Source organism: Acanthaster planci, linkage group LG17, assembly GCF_054643075.1.
Source record: "Acanthaster planci isolate LZ-2023a linkage group LG17, COTS_SCS, whole genome shotgun sequence".
Taxonomy (NCBI): Eukaryota; Metazoa; Echinodermata; class Asteroidea; order Valvatida; family Acanthasteridae; genus Acanthaster; species Acanthaster planci.
Genome location: NC_141793.1, coordinates 8,899,017 through 8,905,255, shown reverse-complemented (window position 1 = coordinate 8,905,255; position 6,239 = coordinate 8,899,017).

The following is a 6,239-nucleotide window of genomic DNA, read 5'->3' as shown; positions in this document are numbered from 1 at the left end:
GACATCAGGCAAGCTGCTGGTATCTACCCAATCTCCTTACCCGCCTTTAGCAGAAGCACCCCCTAATCGGTTGAAAAAGCCATGTTGGTCGGGAGTGCGAGGGTTCAGTTGTTGGTAGCGACAGGACCGTATACGCGTGCATTTCCAAGTCGTTCATGAACCAGCGAATTTCAGTTCCGACCACAGAAGCCTCCGTTGCTAAAAAAAAAAAGCGCCCTCTCATAGTCCAGCTCGGAGCTCATAGCGTTATTTGTCTTGAACGAGACTGACATTCTATTTTGCAACATAAGTCTGGCTACGCGCAGGCCGTGTTCTCAACCTGATAAAAGTCCCATTCTTCAGAAATGGAAGCTCGTTTGTGTTGGTAAACTAAATTGATCCATGCGGCTTAAAGTTCCATTTCATTGACATTGATGCTGACTTCGATGTTTTTTTTTTCTAAACTTTTTTATTTCATATTCTGGTCCCGGTCAAGTTCTCTTTGAAGTTTCATTTGCGTCCAGCTCTTCACCTGGTGGATCCGGGGGAAACAGGGACCCCCCCCCGAACAATTTTTCTTTTATAACAAATACTGAGAGAAAGGCGATTTTAGCCCATATATTTCATTTCCCTTTATCCCAAAAGAGTGTAAACAGCCTTTGAAATGTGTACCCCTCAGAGAGGCCAAAAACGCAGCATGAATATATCAAACTATTTTGGCCCCCAAACAACAATTTTACCCCCCTACCAAATAAAGTAAATTGGTTCTTGGGCCACATTAATCGCTACTGTGCTTGACTAATTTTTATTTAAGCCGTGTTCCAACAATAATTGTACAACGGCACGATGTGCTGTTAAGCGTGTAAAGTATGTTTTGTATCTTTGCATATTACTTGATGACTTGCATAATACTGTGTTATTCATGGGCGATATGCAAACTATCTGAATGAGGTATGTACCAAGGGAGACTATTGGTAACAGATATAAAGGGACAAAAACTTTAAATTTGTAAATATTAACTCACAAGATGAAAACAATAATGCTGAGGTTTTATAACTCTCAATTAGTCACCAGAACGGAAACACTTGCTCCTCTTAAGGAACGGGCACCATCCCTTCCATGCTTTAGGGTATTTGACGAGGGACATTTCACACCAGCTGCCAGTTCTGGGGTAATTGGCCGCACTTGTCGCTCGGCAGGGCAAGAATGAGGCATTTCTGCACGCAACGCGAGGGTGTCGTGACATTTCGAGACAGACGATCTCTATAATTCTCGCAGTCCTCCACCGGTCGCGTCTCGCTACTGTATTACATTTAATTGATGCAATAACGGAGAAACCGCCGCGAAACTAATGATATGATGGCGTGGGAAGGCCACTTGTTTTAACTTACTGGAATTATCACAAATACACATTATATACATGTAAATGGCATTCAGGCTGAACGTGCCACTAAATGCTCATACGGTGTCTAGCTAAACGTTTGCATGCCACACACGAATCATCACTCATCAGTGTTACTTCCAAGACACCAATCAGTCCGACATCCTCGAAACAGAGTCATAACCCACTGGTTTTGAGCAATTAAACCATTAACTCTTATCAATAGCGGCAATGAGTAAGTGCCATTGCCATTGTAAGAAGCGTTGGGAATTTATCATCCTGTTCAGTGAACCCGACCTCATGATTTCCAGCGTAGTGGTTGCACGAACATCACCAAGTGCATGATATACGGCGTCTCACCCCGTTCGCGTGACGCATTTGCCGACACTGTGTGACGCAGGACTACTTCTTAGCCAAAGTACCAGGGGCATCAACAACAAATGAAGGCCAGAGATTTCCAAAATGTGATTGGTACAACTCATTTAGACGAGGGCAGTAATCGCACGAAACAAAGGATAATGGACGAAGGATTTGAGAAAATCATCAAATAGGAGAATAACAAGTTGTCAGTAATTGTGAATCCTTTGTAACTTTACGTTCAATGTGGTAAATCTTTGAGTCTTCAACTGAAGTTCTTTAGTTGTTTGTCTTTTTATTGTTTTGTTTTTTTGCTAATTGTCTGTTTAACCTTGAGTTCATATCTGTACATGCGTAACTTCACGGCGCTGAATGTATCGAAAAACAACTGAAATATATGATATTCTAAAATCAGAACACTACAGCCACACGCAAGCAGCAAAGCGCAGTTGTAGTCTGTAGCTTCCTCAGAATGAAGACTGTCTGACAACCCACAAAACAGGTGTTTTTCTTCCGTCCAGCAGATCAAGACTAGCTCTAATCACAGACGGGAAACGAAACTTAAATATTATGTATTTCATCTCCTGCGGTTGGCCGTATTTTCTTTCCTATTTTGGAGCTAGAAAAAAACCTATGTTCGCTGTTTTCATGCTGACAGCTTTCAGAATATTTGACGTGATTTACACTGACACTGTTGATATTTCCGAAGCTAGGTAACACTAATGTGTTTTACATGTATGTGACTTTTCAGCGGATTTAGTGTGTTGTATTTTGTAGGTAATTTCTGTGTTCTCTTTGCACGTCCTTTTACGTAATTGATTGGGCGGTAGATATTTTCGTACCTTACATATATTTGTTTCCTGCAAGAACATTCAGGTCTGTTTGTTTCTATTTTTCTTTGCTTTTCTATATTAGTCCCATTGTCACGAATAGATGTGTTGCAATATTTTAATTAAGATCAAAAATACGCACGACACAGGCATCGTTAGAGGACTTTATGAATGCCGTTTTCGAAGATTTATTTTAAGGTTTTTTGGGGCATGCAGAGAGCACTCCAAAATCTTTTGTTTTGAAAGCGAATTTTGGATCTGTAAAAAGACATAGCACAGCTTGATGACGCTGAATTTGACCTTCAAAATTGTGTGTCATCTCTTATCAAACTCATGCGAAGGCGATTTCTTGATTTTACAGTTCGAAGAGCGCTAGTCAGAGGCCTTCATTTTGCAAAGTCTTGGCTTTAGTTTTCAACGTGTGGGGCAGAAAACTACTAACAGCTATGAAACAAAAATAAAATACAAAGTTTTAAAAAGGTATCTTGCATCTATACGAAATATGCGAATATACGAATATATTCAAACCATTTAAATGGATAATTGCAGGCAAATCTGTTGTTAACCACGGTAGACTTCATGGATCAACAGTAATTGTAATGCCACTAGCTCTGATCAAATACAGACTAGTCAATGATGGTTTTACTACATGTATTTTCAACTGAGTGTTCGGAAGCTGCACATGGCGCTGGTTGATCAGTGCCCGTGTATATCAAAATGCACTGACAGATCTACCCAGGGTTAAACGGTTTACAATTTTATTGGTTTCCGAAAGAAAGAAACTAGGCTTACTAGTTACAGACAAACTCTTTCCTAGCTGTTACCCACCAAACCTGGATCCACCCCCTTAAATTTATAGCAGGCAGCCAGGAAGGTGACCAGATGATTTTCGCCTGAAGTTGAATGGAGAGACGATGGCACCTTTTATACCAACTTGAAGATGCAAGGTACATGAGGTACCTCGTGTAGCAATGGACCACACCTGAACTGAATCATTCACCTGTGTTTTATCAAATTGCAAGGTCCATTACCCACGAAATCATCAAGGGAAAAGAGTCAAACAAACCCAAGAACCAACAGAAGCTGTAAACACTGACCACGTTATTTAGCAAAGTTGAGGAACAGAGATACATTTCTGATTACTATTGATGGAGCTGGCGTTGTAAAGTTGAAAAAAAAGTATATGGTTGGATCGACTCGTACAACAGGGGATAATGTAATCTGCATCCTCCCGATGCCAACTCTATCGATACTAATCGACAGTGGTACCACCTTATACTGAACGGGCTAGTTTTCTCAACGTGCCCGATGGTCAAGCAGTTGGACGCTCCAACAGTTAGGAGGAGGAGGTTCGAGTCTCGCCTGAGCAACGCAAGCCTGCTGTTTTCCCCTACAAGAAAACACTGAGCTTAAAGCGTTCACTCAATTACATTGGCAAATATTAACCAAACATTCTAATTATTTTGCACGTTTGCCAGTTGTGGCTTTGTGATGGAGTTATAGGCCGTGTCCGAAATGGGCTTCCAGATCTACGGCTAGGTCTATTGTCTACGTGTCTCTGCACATTTTCAATGGTGGGAAGACCTAGACCTAGCTCTAGACAACAGATTCGGATGAAGCCATATCTACGTGAGCAATACAAGGTTACAGAAGAAAACTAAGACTGACCAAAACAAAACAATTAAAACAAAACCTATCCTACTTAGCTCATCTGGAATAAGGGCAAGGCATTGCATGGTTAGCAACAAGACGTTCGGTATTCAACCTTCCCGCTCAACTCAGCGATAAAGAAGCTTGGAGAATGAATTTGAGACTATAGGTAAGGGGTGTTAATTGCAAGTTGCTAGTACCGTATACCTATGTGAGGCTTACCCTTGGTCACAGCCAGGGGCGTGTGGCGTACCCTAACATGGGGTAGCTTTGGTCAGAGGGGCAACTTTGGTCAGTAACCACTAGAGGGTTGAAACGTTGTTATTCTCTCAAATGTACAGTGGATGCGGACGTATTTAGTATCATTTTATTCAGAAATATCATAGTTATTCATTATTTAACTTTTTCGTTGTTTGTGGTAACCATGGTAACCAATTTTATTTTGTTTTTCATGCCCCGTTTTGATTAAGATTAAAACAAAAGGTGGCCAATGTTGCCCCAAACCCAAGGTAATTTTGGTCACCACTTTTTAAGCCCTAAGACACCAATAAATTTTGAAATTCCTTTTTTTTTCAGCATCGAAGTTTAGATGAGTATATCCATTCATTCATTCATAATGGTTTATTTAAAACATTCAAATCTCGCAGCACTAGGCCGAATTGCATTTGAACTTACATAAAAAGTGGACACATTTAGTATTATATGTGTAAAAAAGATAAACATAAATCATTCGTCGCATTAAAACTACTAGAGGTTGTGCTATTTACTTACACAATATAAAACGTTCAAGATTAGGGGAAAACCTCTAATATTGCCTTTAAAATTACGAGAAAAGAAGTATGAAAGTTTATATAATTACCTAAAAATTAAAAAAAAATATCAGCCAGCATTTAATAAACGAACAAGGTGAGGCAATGCACTAGTTTTCATCCTGTTGGTTTTACAGTAGAGTTCCGGTATATTGGCTGTGTATCTTAGGGTTCTGGAGTTCTGTGCGGCGGGGTAGATAATTTTGAAATTGGGCGGTGTGTTTCAGGGTCTTATCAATAAATGAGAAACAAAGTGATAACCTGTGGTCCTCCAAGGATTAAAGGGAGCATTGGGAGAGAGCTTCGAGGTAATTTGTGTAGCTTTGTCCTAACACAATGCGCAGAGCTCGTTTCTGGATTCGCTCAATTTGCTGTTTTTGTTGCTTTGTCAATGTTCCGCTCCATACTGGCGCTGAATATTCAGTCAGGGGCCGGATGTATTCTACTGGCGCTGAATATTCAGTTGGGCCGGATGTATCCGACATACACGGTAAGTAAGTCCACACAAAGAAGGCCAAAACGTTTCAATACGCGTAACATATGGAGTTTTCCATTGGTACGTTTTTTAAATATATTTTTCGCGTGAATCCCATTTTAGATCATTTTGGATATGAACGCCCAAGATCTTAGCATTATATCACAAAGCTCTGAAAAGAAGGGAAATTGTAATTGATTGTCTTTAACTTAGAAGAAACGATAACATGCATGTAAAAAAGGGCTCCAAGTAACCCCTCGTGACGGTATAGTTTTGGGGTGTTATGCACAAATGTGTGAAATCGGAGTCTGTTTCTGTCGTTTCGTTTTGCCCTGTGTATGGACAGTAGTGGATCTCATGCCAGATCTGCTCGTTTCTGTACATTGGAGCCATACCTCTCCGGTGCATACATTGGAGCTACAATTAATTTTAAGATTAAAAACGTGCACTCCTCGATTCTCTTTCTGTTTCATTGAGAAACACCAGGCGCATGAACCATGCAACCACTTTCTCTGTGGGAAGAAGGTTTGGCTACGCTACCTCTGTCACAAGAGGGCGTTGCTATGGCAATCCGCAGCGCATGTACATTGTACATTTACCCCAGAAAGACTATAAACAGATTAACCAGGTAGAAATTGAAGCTCACCTCAGTCTGTACGCTGAAAGTGAACATATTTATAAAATCTAATATGTTTTACTGTCACTATTAGGGCCTGGTTATCTAACTGACACAGTAGGCACTGTGCCTAAGGCCTATA